This window comes from Macaca thibetana, chromosome 4 (genome assembly GCF_024542745.1).
Source record: "Macaca thibetana thibetana isolate TM-01 chromosome 4, ASM2454274v1, whole genome shotgun sequence".
Classification (NCBI taxonomy): domain Eukaryota; kingdom Metazoa; phylum Chordata; class Mammalia; order Primates; family Cercopithecidae; genus Macaca; species Macaca thibetana.
Genome location: NC_065581.1, coordinates 38,801,474 through 38,815,583, shown reverse-complemented (window position 1 = coordinate 38,815,583; position 14,110 = coordinate 38,801,474). Strand labels below are relative to the sequence as shown.

Here is a 14,110-nt window from a genome sequence, read left to right as displayed (position 1 = left end):
CAACATTTCTGTACATGATGAACCACATATGCAACACTGATACCACAAAATTTTAATGCTGTACTTTTACTACACCTTTTCTATGTTTAGACACACAAACACTTAACACTGTGTTTCAAATGCCTATAGTATTCAGTACAGTCACATGCTGCACAGGTTTGTAGCCTAGGAGCAACAGCCTATACCATATAGCCTAGGTGTGTAGTAGGCTACACCAACTAGGTTTGTGCAAGTTCACTCTAGGAAGTTCACTCAGAACATGTCCTCATTGTTAAGTGACACAAGACTGCAGTTTAATTGCATTGAAATATATATTTAAGAATTTTAGGGGTAGGACTTCATAATGCTCCCAGATTACTGGACACACTTGGATGTTTCAAAAACACAAGGTCAACTGGGCATGGTGGCTTGCACCAGTAATCCCAGCAACTAGGGAGGCTGAGGTGAGAGGATCACTTAAGTGAGACCAGGAGTTTAAAACCAGCTCAAGCAACACAGAGAAGGGGAAGGGGAAGGGGAAGGGGAAGGGGAAGGGGGTCTTAAATTTTCTTAATGCAGGGTTTGAATACATTTGATCAGCTTGGCCTGATGAGAAAACATGAGAAAGCATGTGGTCTTGGGAATGAGTATGCCAGCCTTGCTCACGCCCTGTCCCAGTACTCACTCTGAAAAGATTTAAAGCCTCTCTCATAGTAACTGCTAGCCATCCTTACTGCTTATTTTCCCCATGGAGCAGCACACACCAAATACTACCAACACCACAACCCCCATATTAACACCCAGCTTCAGGCTTCCTACTGATCCTCCGTCAGGTGGTCTGGTTTTTCACCCCTCCAAGGAGGAGTCTGCATCCAGTATTCGCTAACCCAGCTCTATATCTTTTTTGGCTTTCTGAATACACAGTATCCTATCAATGGTTAGGCCTCACCCAATTAGTACTTTCAATGAAAACTTTTATTTTTTTCCCATCCATTCCTAGCCCTCTTGCCTACCCCAGGAACATATCTCATTCTACAACCTCTACAGAATATTAAAACTTGTTTTTCTTTTAAATCTCTAATGAGACTTCTAGAGACAACCCATTAAATCCCAATTTCTTGTCAAAAGAACAATTCTAGTCCTGTGATCACTTGCAGAATACAAATTATTGACCCAAGATGATCCCAGAAAATGTTATTTTTCAGTTCTAATGTTCAATTCCTCCCATTTAGATATTCTAGTTGGTGCTCTCCTACCAGCAGGACAATCATTTTAGAGAACCTTTAATGTTATCATTTACATATGGCAGCAACACCATCAAAACAAGAGGATTATGTTAGTAAAATAAAATCATCAAGTAAATTTACTTGAGAGCCCATGTGGAGAGAAAAGGGTGACTACATCAAAAGGAGAAGTGTTTGGAATGTGGAGTCAACACTCAAAAAGGAAAAACAGGACATCCATGAAGGGGAGAAAATAGGGTCAAAGATGGGAGGTTGGTAACATACAAGTAGACCAATCATTTAGCAAGTGTATCAAGGATAATGGAAACCAAGTTTCTTGCTGTAAGAGAACACTGTAAAAGAAAGTGAGAAAACGAGACTGAACCCTGAGGTATTGGGTTGGAACTGGAGTTATCAGTATTAATTCACAATTTTCAGTATATTTAAACATAGAAATAAACATAGAAAATATAGGTAAATGTAAACGTATCCACTGAGAGGATCTGGAAGTAGCAAAACCCCAACGGTAATGAGCACACTGGTTACCCAGATCTTGGCTTCTAAATACTTGTTTCCCTTAAAAAGAACTGAGGCTCCTTGGAGAAATGACTGATTATCTAGGGCTGGGATGGGGAAAGTACAAGGTGAGCTCAGAATATCTTTTTTTGTGCCAGAAAGCAAGAAACTATCGAAACTACTCAAAATAGACACAGAATGCCTGAAGAGGCATTTACAGGCCAAATCTAGGACAATTTTAGCATCAAAACTGATAATGGTACAGAAGATCATAATCCACTGAGTAAAACAGGAAACTATGAGTACAAGTAGATACAAATTAAATGAGTAAACAGTGTCACAAAGATGGAGATTTACCTAGTTTTAAAATACTTTCCCACAAACATTTATTACAAAAACAAGAAGAGTAACTTTACAGCACTAAAGCCCAGCAGATATCACCCTAATAAGGCAGTTACAGAGGTCATCATTAGTAATGAGTCAAATTGAAAATGTATGCCCTGTAACAACAGAGTACAATGAGAACAACATAATTTACACGATATTCCTGCAAAGGTACATCGCTTGCATCACATGAGGAAATAACAGATAAAATCAAATCAAGGAAAATACAACATATAACTACTTTGTCATCTCCAAAAGTGCCAAGTTCATGAAAATCATGAAAAGACTAGGGAACTGTTCTAGAAGGAAATAAAGGGACATTATGGGGACATGTGCTATAAAAGACATTATCAAACCTGAGGATTAGATGGTAACAATCTATTAATACTAATTTCCTGATTTTGGACATTTTGTTTTAGTTACAAAGAAAAATGTTCTTGTAGAAAATAAACACTGAAGTATTTGGGAGTGATAGAGCATCAAGCTGGCAACTTCTTCTCCAATGGTTCCAGCAAAGTTATTTGTGATTTTTTTTTTTTAAGGTAAATCCAGAAAATCCACTTATGGGAAAACCCAGAAAATTCAACTATGAGTCTGGCAAACCTAGGTTCCAAATCAGGTTCAGTCACTTATGAACTGCGAGGCCCTGGACAAGTTGCTTAATCTCTCTAAATGTTGTTTGCTCAGTGAATAATGAGGATCAATCTACGGTGAGAATTAAGTAAGAGATACCAGGCACCTTAGCACAATGTCTGGCACTTTGTATGTGCTTTTTAATTGAAAATTCTAATTTCTCTGAAAATAAAATCTGATAATGTAAGGCTTAGTTTTCCCTAAAATACTTAGAAGAGAATACCCAACCCTGGTCACATTCTAGCATTTGTATATAGACTTTTTAGTCATCAATCACAGTTACTATTTCTAGAACCTGCTGTTTGCAATTCTGTATCATGGTCTGTCACTGTCTTTGCATAGAAGGAAAATGCAAATGCCAACCTCTTCTATGATTCATTCCCCCTTTGTCTACAAACCATGCAGTCTGGTTTGCCGTTGTGTAAAGGATCATTAAAGTTATTCTTCTGGGCCAGGAATTGTGGCTCATACCTGCAATCCCAGCACTTACGGAGGTCAAGGCAGGGGGATCCCTTGAGCCCAGGAGTTCAAGACCAGCCTGGGTAACATGGCAAAACCCCATCTCTACAAAAAATATTAACATTAACTAGGCATGGTAGCACATGCCTATAGTCCCAGCTACTCAGGAGGCTGAGGTGGGAAGGTTACTGAACCCAGGGAGGCCGAGGCTGAAGTGAGCCATGATCGTGCCATTGCACTCCAGCCTGTGTAACAGAGATCCTGTCTCAAATTTAAAAACTTCTGTCAGTGATTGCTTCACTGCAGTCCACAAGACAGCAGTATTCAGTATCCTATTCTCAACTACTTATCACAGCTGATTTGTCTAAGACAATGTATATTTATCTGGCCTTCAGAGAGTATAGTTTCCTCATTAAGTGAAGAGCAGGAAGGGAAGAACAGCACAACTCAAAGGAAAAAAAAAAAAGAAGGACAACCCTCACTTGGGAAGCAGTGGAATAACAACCATATAAGAAAGGAATTCCAGGGGTCTCAGATGTCCCTTGTACACTGTCCAAGTCAAGAAATGGATATATGAACTTCTGGCTACTTACTATTAACCTTATAGAAATGGTTGGGGTATTTTTTCCCAATTATATATGTGTGCATATATATTCTGACATACACGAGATTGTCTGTATATACCAGGACAGTGCTACTCACAGTCCACAGATCAGTGCCAGTCTGCAAATTGTTACTGGTCTAAATAAGTAGACCAGTAACTGATCAATAAGTAGTTACTGGTCTAAACAAGTAAGTAGAGAAATTAAGGGTAAGAACTTAGAAAATTTTATAATTTGACATATTAAGTTTGCTGAATATAATAATTTAAAAATCAGGACTTATATTTTATGTCTTTACAATCGGTGCTTTTAAAAATCTAGTTATTTTTATTGTACTTTACAAAAATATTGAATTGCCATAGGTTGAGAGAAAAAAAGAACTGGTCTTTTACCACAGATAGTTTAAAAACCAATACACTAATTTTCATATCCTACATTTATACACGATAAGTTAATATTCACTGGGCACTTACTACATGCCCGGTACTGTATGCTGTACACACAGTATCTCACTAAATCCTCACAGGGATCTAAGTCCTATTACTACCCTCATTCCCCAGATGAGAAAACTAAGGCTCAGAGAGGATGTACAACTTGCCTAAGTTCCACAGTAAATGATATGAACTTAAGCCCTTAATCACTAAGCCATAGAGTCCTGAAAACCACATAAAGTAATAAAAGAAAGCTGTAAAGTTACAGAGAAATGATGGAAGAAGGGATTCCGGAATGCATGATAGACCAGTTGGTGTTCTTTGAATATGGGTATTTTGACTTTGCTCTATGGTATATGTAAGAGTAGTCTACTTAACTAGGCTCAAGTAAAGATAAACTGTATACATACATACATCTCATAGGGATCCAAAGGCAGGGATTGAATCAATGTCAGAAACCAAAGATGGCTGGCTGTCTCTAAGGGTCTGTGCACTTACTGACACTATGAGTGGTTCTGCTTTGTTCTCTTTGCCACGGTCATCTTCTTTAACCTGCACAACCAAAGATGGCCCAGCCCAATACACCTGCACATCACCAGCATTTAATCTCCCTCTGCCTCTCTCAGAAGTTCACATTTTCCCCAACAGCCACACAGGTCAGAAGTTATAGACTGGCTACCTTATGAATCAAGCACCCCTTCTGGTCCTGTAGCATGGTAGGGTAGTCATGTGATACAGAACTGGGTAAATCCACCTATAACAGCTAGGCATCAGAGCAGGACATCAAAGTCCGTATCTCTTTTACTATATTACCTGATCTTTGAACAGACAGCAATAGTCCAGAAGTCTTGAGGAAAGATTTGTACTCAAAGATTTGTTTTCTTTTACAGGAGTTAGAAGGGAGGACAAGGAAAATCTGAGGGGGTGGGGGAAGAATGAAACAGAAGGAGAAATAGAATCACAACAGAACAAACTATGGAAAGGATTATAATATATGGAACACTAGCCCAAGTCAAAAACAGTTAACGTTCTTCCAGGAAAGTAGGATTTGTAAAATAACAGACTCATAATTGAGATCTTGGGAACAGAACAGGAAAATGCACAGCTATTTATCTATAATACCTTATGTACCTTGCATTATTGGCTTACTCTGTTGCAGTATGATAGAGTACTATATCCAACAGAGAGATCTTAGGAGGGCTTGACACCTAGATCAATAGAACATCTTTAAATTCTAGACTCAGAGGAAAAAACAGCAGAAAGTCAAAGAAAGAAAGGGAGGAAAGAAGGCTTCTACATTCAGAAGCAGACTGGACATTCAGAAGCAGACTGGAAACATAAAGACTACTAGTGCTGTTGATGAAGCAGGATGGAAGCTGAAGAACTAGAAACTAATTTTATTTATTTGGATCTTTTTCTTTTTTCTTATTCTGGCTAAAGTTTTGTCTCTTTTAACTTTTAAACCGCCAACTGTTTCATGGATTTTTTGTATTGTTTCTCATCTCAAATTCATGTATTTCTGCTCAGATCTTTACTTTTTCTTCTACTAATTTTGGATTTGGTTTGCTCTTGCTTTTTTAGTTAAGGTGCATCACTGTTTATCTGAAGTTTTTCTTCTTTTCTATGTAGGCACTAATAGCTATAAACTTCCCTCCCAGTACTGCTTTGGCTATATCCCACATGTTTTGGTATGTTGTGTTTCCACTATAATTTGTTTCAAGAAATTTTTCCATTTCTTGACCTTTGGGAGTTTCATTATTAAATGTCTTTAGTCTTCTTTGGGTTAAACTCACTTGGTGTTCTATAGGCTACATGTGTGTCCAGAATCGGTTCCTTCCGGTGGGTTCTTGGTCTGACTTCAAGAATGAAGCCACGGACCCTTGCAGTGAATGTTACAGTTCTTAAAGATGGTATGTCTGGAGTTTGTTCCTTCAGATGTTCAGATGTGTTCAGAGTTTCTTCCTTCCGGTGGATTTGTGGTCTCACTTGACTTCAAGAGTGAAGCCGCAGACCTTTGCAGTGAGTGTTATAGCTCTTAAAGGTAGTGCAGACCCAAAGAGTGAGCAGCAGCAAGATTTACTGTGAAGAGCAAAAGAACAAAGCTTCCACCCTGCGGAAGCAGAACTGAGCGGTTTGCCATTGCTGGCTTAGGTGGCCACATTTTATTTCCTTATTTGGACCCACCCACATCCTACTGATTGGTCCATTTTACAGAGCGCTGATTGGTCCATTTTTACACAGTGCTGATTGGTGCGTTTACAAACCTTTATCTAGACACAGAGCACTGATTGGTGCACTTTTCCAGAGTGCTGATTGGTGTGTTTACGAACCTTTAGCTAGACACAGAGTGCTGATTGGTGCATTTACAATCCTTTAGCTAGACAGAAAAGTTATCCAAGTCCCCACTGACCCAGAAGCCCAGTCGGCTTCACCTCTCACACGTACTTTGATACTGATAGTTTTCTCTAGATTAGGAAAGTTTCCTGTTATCCCTTTGAATAAACTTTCTATGCCTATCACTATCTCTACCTCCTCTTTAAGCCCAATAACTCTTAGATTTGTCCTTTTACAGCTATTCTCTAGATCCTGTAAGCATTCTTCATTGTTACCCTTTCTTTTGCCTGTGTATTTTCAAACAGCATGTCTTCAAGCTCACTAATCCTTTCTTCTGTTTGGTCAATTCTGCCGTTAAAAGACTCTGATGCATTCTTCAGTACGCCAGTTTCATTTTTCAACTTCAGAATTTCTGCCTAATGCTTATTTCACGCTCTTACATTTATCTGACAGAATTCTGAATTCCTTCTGTGTTATCTCAAATTTCTTGGAGTTTCCTCAAAACAGATAGATGTCTTGAATTCTCTGTCTGAAAGGTCAGATATCTCTATTTCTTCAGGATTTGTCCCAGGTGCCCTATTTGGTTCATTTGGTAAAGTCATGTTTTCTTCGATCATCCTGATACCTGTAGACATTCATCTGTGTCTGGGCATTGAAGAATTAGGTATTTATTGTAGTCTTTGCAGTTTGGGCTTGTTTGTACCCATCCTTCTTGGAAAGGCCTAGACATTCTAAAGGACTTAGGTGTGGTGATCTAAGCTATATCTGCTTTAGGGGGGACCTCAAGCCCAGGAGCACTGTGTTTCTTGCAGACTCTTAAGAGGTACCACCTTGAGGGTCTTGGACTGAGTTCTCTGGATTACTAGAAAAAGACTCTTGTTTTCTTCCTTTACTTTCTCCCAAACAAATGGAATCTCTCTTTCTCTCTCTCTGCTCTGAGCCACTTGGAGATGGGGGTGGACTGACACAAGTACTCGTGTAGCCACCAGCTCTAGGACTTTGCTGGGTCAAACCTGAAGCCAGCACAGCACTGGGTTTCACCCAAGGCCTACTGTAACCACACCCTGGCTGCCACCTCTGTTTGCTCAATGTCCTAGGGCTCTACAATCAGCAGGTAGCAAAGCCAGCCAGACCTACGTCCTTCCCTTCAGGACAGCAAGCTCCCCCAGGCTCCTGGTGGGGCCAGAGGTGCTATCCTGGAGCCAGAGACCACAGTCAAAAACCTTAGATGTCCACGTGCTGTTCTACTGTATTGCAGCTGAGCTGGCAACCAAACCACGAGACACAGTCCTTCCTACTCTTCCCTCCCCTTTCCAAAGGCAGAGGAGCCTCACCTCGTGTCCACTGACACCTCAGGTCCACAGGGAGTACTGCCCAACTACCACCTAGCAGTGACTTACTTTTCAGGGGAGTGGGCTCCCCTCTGGTGACCCAAGGCAGCAGACCCAGAAACGACATCCAAGAGCCAAGTCTTGGAATCAGATATCCTAAGAGCACTGATTATTAATTTTTGAAACAGAGTCTCACTCTATCACCCAGGCTGAATGTAGCAGTGCGATCACAGAACACTGCGGTCTCAATATCCCAGGCTCAAGCAATCCCCTCACCTCAGCCTTCTGAGTAGCTAGGACTACGGGTACATCCCACCACACCCGGCTGATTATTTTTTAAATTTTTTGTAGAGGTGGGGTCTCATTATGTTGCCCAGGTTGGTCTCAAACGCCTGGATTCAAGTGACCCTCTTGCTTCAGCTTCCCAAAGTGCTGGGGTTACAGGTGTGAACCACTGAAACTAGCCAATTTTTTTTCCCCAAGGGGTAGGGAAAGGCGTGGGGAAGAACTCTCAGAATTGATAAATGTCATTTAACTTGGAGATGAGTAAAAACTTTGACGAGAGAAGTTTCTGTACTTAGAATGAATGAACAAGTAAATACAGCACATTTTCTAAACTTCCCTTTATTCCCCTTTACTTATAAATGGAAGGCACACACGGGAAGGTAGCTACAGGATTGTAAGGTAGTTGTCTGAACATCAGCAGAATCTGTTCGTGCTAGGAGGATGTAATTCATGGAAAGTGAGCAGTTCCACAAAGGAATTAAGTTGCCATGCTCAGGCAAACATCACTGATGGTACTCCCCATTGCCTTCCGTCCAGAGTAAAGGGTGTATGTATATGAATGTGTGCAGGCAACACAGACTTGAAATGTTTGTCACACTAAACACTTGGCATTCAAGGATCTGACATTTGAGGTTTCAAAGTTCACTGCATATAACATATGATTTTGCTAAGTATGAATCTGAATTTCCTGGGTTGCAGGACAGCTTTGCAGGCATGAGTTACTTGGCTGGTCAGTGTGCCTAAAGCTGACCAGCTCAGTGTGGTTTTACTATTTTATTTAACACAGGATTTCAATTAATTCTCAGAAAAATAAGTAGGGTTATTATTATCCCCATTTTATAGCTAAGAAAGATATATGCTACACTGTGGTATCTTGAAGATTTCAGAACACATTTCAGCGGTCTTGCTTGAAATACTGTGTTGCTATTTCAATGCTTATGGCTACCCTCCCCAATTAGACTTCAAGGATTTTGAGAGTAAGAAGTATATATTTACTTCTCCCTAAAGTGCTTAATGTAAGGCAGTAAACATAGCAGATATTCAAGAAAATCTTTTGAACAAATGCAATTTATTTCCATACAGAATTCATCGTCTCAAGTTTCACCCAGGTTAGGTTATAAGTGTTCTCAAGAAGAAAACTGTTTAAATTGTAAGCCTGAGGAACTAGCCTCTATTTAGTCTCAATTTAATTCTGGATCTAGAAGACGAAAGTTATCCCAATTTAATGGAAAGACTTTCAAAGTACAGACCAGGAAATAGCTCCAGAAAATGCTTGTCCATCAGAAGCAAAGATCACAAGTGTAAGGTCTTTTATTAAGTTCCAATAATGTCCACATCAAATTCTTATATATTCAAATATTACATATATTTGACAATTTATGTGAAATCATTATTTCTATACATAATATGAATCCATGTTATTCAAACTGACATTTAGTAAAGCAACAAAAATGGAATACTACCACAACCGTTAGAAAATAGTTATGCTATTAATACTTTAGGCTCTAAAAAAAATTAAGTAAAAATCCATTCTTGACACTGTTCATTCACTTAACAACAGTGGACAGAATTTCTGGATTTGGAGCCATCTATGTAATTCCAGTGTTAACATTTCCATTTTGATGAAATCAGACTAAGTGCATTTGCAGGAAACCATCACTACCGTGGAGAGAAATTGTATTGATAATGTTGAAACATTTTCTGTCGTTACACATTAATGTCACAGAACTAGACTGGAGCCTGATTTACAAACCACTGTGTTGTGTTAGGCTATGCTGCATCACATTGGTTAAAACCAGCACAAAAGCAAAGTCTTGCATTTAAGCGAATTCAGAAAGTGAAATGGGGGCTGACGAGAATGCCACACCTCAGCTTACTATCCCACTTCTACACCCCAAGGACTTAGCTCTTTCATTCTTCACCAATACTTCCACTGAAGCCAACAAATGAGTAATGACCCAGAGGAAACATGTTGGTGATAAAATCTACGGCAGGATTTTGGTTCCTAAAGCCCTTTCACCATTTCTGTACTTTTGACTAAGGTTCAGACTTTACAGGCACATTAATGGGGGCCAGTCATCTTAAAGCTTGGAAAATAAATGAAGCAAGCTTTGGGGAGAAATTTTACCAGAATTCACATCTATCCCTATGGAAATTTACAATTGTCAAATACCAGCAGTGTAAACACAAGGTACATTTTGTCCCTCGGTGGGGCTGGGGGTGGGGGGTGTCCTGAAAAGCTAAGCAAGGTTTTTTAGAAGTCTTAAGTGTGGAAGAAAAGGTGATGTATACATACTCGTCCCAAGCTTAACTGCTATGACCATGTAGTTCCACGTTTTTTCCTAAGTATAAGTCAATTCAAGTGCTCATTATCTTAAGTCAAATGTTTTGCTACCAGGATTGCTAATTAGTGACGGTAGAAACATAGCATTATTTTTTAAATCTCATTTACGTAAAATGGTTCAGAATCTACCTAAACGAGAATTCTTTTACGGAGTCTTGTTCTGTTACTCAGGCTGAAGTGCAGTGGTACAATCTCAGTTCATTGCAACCTCCACCTCCCAGGTTCAAGCAATTCTCCTACCTCAGCTTCCCGAGTAGCTGGGATTACAAGCACCCACCACCATGCCCAGCTAGTTTTTGTGTTTTCAGTAGAGATGGGGTTTCACCATGTTGGCCTGGCTGGTCTTGAACTCCTGACCTCAGGTGATCTGCCCACCTTGGTCTCCCAAAGTGCTGGCATTACAGGTGTGAGCCATCACGCCCAGCCTAAATGAGCAATTTTTTAAATCATATTTTTGTACTGAAAATTTATAGATCTGAATGGACACCACTAAAGCATAAACAGTCTGTCCATAGTCATATTATAAATTCTTTCGAAGAAAAAAAAATCCAAATTTACTTTTATTATTGATCTCATTAATCTGGTCCAGTCTATTTGATTTGTGTACAAGATTTTTGGATTAAATATAGTGAAACAAATCATAGAGCATAACACCCTATATGTCACATACACAGCATATTGGAGTTATTCTCCAAAGGCATATGCATAAATTATCTCACCAGGAATATTTACCAGGGTCCTGCTGCTTTTCCTTATAATTTCGGTCTAGGTCCATATGCAACCAGCATATAAAAGTACTGACAAGTTTCCTAGAGTAGATCATATCTCCTTGAAAACAACTAAGGGTAGAGTTCTACCACATTTCTTAGCTAGAAAGTAGCTGGCAACTCTATTTTCATTCCATCCATCATTTTACATCTGTGCAACGATTCTTCCATACCAGCTTCTAGTTTCAAGATACTACAGTCAAATGTTCTGTTTGAGAAAAAAACAAATTTAGATGACCCTAGCATTGCTTACCAATGTATTTTATTACACTGTACCTAATAAGAAATAACTTACATGTACATATGTTGAAAGTTTAGTAACTGCCTAATTTATTCGATCCTTACAAACCTACTGTAAAGCAGGTTATATCACCATTCCCACCAAGAACAAGTGCAAACTGAGACTCCGAGAAATTTATGTCACTTGTCCAAGGTTACACAATAAACAAAAAGAGCCCTGGAATTCAATAAAAAAAAAAAACAATTGATGCCAAGTTCAGAGCATGAGACTAAGGATATAAGAAATGGTAATATGTTTCCACTAGAATTGGCAAGTTATAGAATAATCAGTTCTTTTGGAAAAAAGGTAATTTGCGTTTTTCATGAAAGAGGGAAACAAAGGGGGGAACTTGCTTAACACATGACAGAAAGACTAAAAGACTGAATCATTTCAAAAACAGTCAATAACTCTGATCACACCAGAGCTGAAGAGCAGCAAAGAAACAAGTGACCAGGAAGTCAGGAAAGCCATGGGTCATTTCAGTTTTCATAAATGAGTACATTTTTTTTCATAGTATCCTAAAAACTCAGCGAGATGTGAAGACTATCACAGGCTTAGACCTCCAAGTGAGGAAACTGGACAATTATCAGTTCACTCCCAAAAGTCTTTGCAATCCTGAAGGACTGTTCATATCCACAATTACTTCCTTCTTCCCACACTTTCCCTCTTCACATTTGGCTTCCACACTTAGCACTCTTAATAAGACCATCCATCCTAAAGCAGATGTAAGTGCCTCAATTACTTCAGATGCAAGTGCCTCAATAAAATTCAAGAACCTCCTTAGAAATATATGCAAAACTATGAGCACTTGCACATTTTTCTAAAGGGATCCACAGCTTTCATCAGTTTTCAAAGTTCTGTGACCCCAAAAAGATAAACACTGCTCTCCAAGATCACAAATAACAGTATTCATTAAATCCAATAATCATTTCTCATTCATTTTAATCTCCCTGCCTTACTTGATGTCATTTGTTACCCAAGCTTGAAATCCTAAAATATCCCCTTTCTATAATCTATGTCACTAGTGTCATCTAACTCTTAACGACTGACGGTGGTGACCTACGTGACTTTATTTATCTCCTTTTCTTCTTCCTCCTCCGAGGATCTGAGCATTCCTTTGTGTTCTATTTACTTCTGTAAGCCAGTGGTTCTCAACATGTCATCTGTAGACCACTGCAGCACCTGGGAACTTTTAAGACACACAAATGGTTCCAGTCCACCCTCATGCCTCCTAAATCAGAAACTCTGTGGAGTGTGACCCAGCAATATGAGTTTTAACAGCCCCTCCAGGTACATGCTCAAGTTTTAGAAATATCGCCCTGAGCACAGTAAGCTTCAACTCTATTATTTTGTTTTTCAAACATTTAATGAATACTAGCTATGTGCAAGGACCTCATCTTAATGTGACAACTTTTCAAAATTGATTTTAGATGTTTCACAGAGTTCCAAATTCTGAGTACCTATGGAATATATGCACTTCCCAAATTATCTCAAGCTGAGTCCAAACCCCAGTTCATCAACAACCCTCCACCCCGACTCTAAACCAACCTCCCCATCCCCTACAAGCACAGGCAATCAATTTTCTTACTCTGTTCAGTGACTGAAAACTCTGTTCAGAGACTGAAACAGCAACACAGAGAAGGGGAAGGGGAAGGGGAAGGGGAAGGGGAAGGAGAAGGGGAAAGGAGTCTTAAATTTTCTTAATGCAGGGTTTGAATACATTTGATCAGCTTGGCCTGATGAGAAAATATGAGAAAGTATGTGGTCATGGGAATGAGTGTGCCAGCCTTGCTCACTCCCTATCCCAGTACTCACAATTCACAGTCTAGGACTAATTATTCTATGCTTTTGAGGCAAGATGTCTCCTGTACTCAACAGTGTCCCATGAATTGAGAGTTTCAACCTTGCCTTGTGGGAACAGGCACATTCCCTGGATACAAAATTCCAGGATACAAAATCAACAGACAAATATCAGCAGCATTTCCATACATCAACAATGTCCAAGCTGAGAGCCAAATCAAGACTGTAATCCCATTTCTACAGCAGCCACAAAAAAATAAAACTAAAACAAAACACCTAGGAATACAGCTAACCAGGGAGGTGAAAGATCTCTACAAGAATTATAAAACACTGCTGAAAGAAATCAGAGATGACACAAACAAATGGAAAACATTCCATGCTCATGGATAGGAAGAATCAATATTGTTAAAATGGCCATATGGCCCAAAGCAATTTACACATTCCATGCTATTCCCATCAAACTACAAAGACATTTTTCATAGAATTAGTAAGAAAACTATTCTAAAATTCATATGATACCAAGAAAGAGCCCGAACAGTCAAAGCAATCCTAAGCAACAAGAACAAATCTGGAGGCATCACATTACCCACCTTCAAACTATAGTAACCAGAACAGCATAGTACTGGTACAAAACAGGCCACTGGAACAGGTTAGAGAATGCAAAATAAAGCCATACAACTACAACCATGAACAAGTATCAACAGGCCGGGCACAGTGGCTCATCCCTGTAATCCCAGCACTT

The 14,110-nt window shown here is 39.4% G+C and overlaps 2 protein-coding genes across 9 annotated transcripts in view; one reads left to right on the top strand and one right to left on the bottom strand.

Annotated features, from left to right (window-relative positions):
• CCDC167 (coiled-coil domain containing 167) overlaps positions 1-14,110 on the top strand; it is a 699,343-nt gene that overhangs the window by 210,454 nt on the left and 474,779 nt on the right. The window lies entirely within an intron of this gene.
• The window catches only part of ZFAND3 (zinc finger AN1-type containing 3), a 335,360-nt gene that overhangs the window by 190,346 nt on the left and 130,904 nt on the right, over positions 1-14,110 (bottom strand). The window lies entirely within an intron of this gene.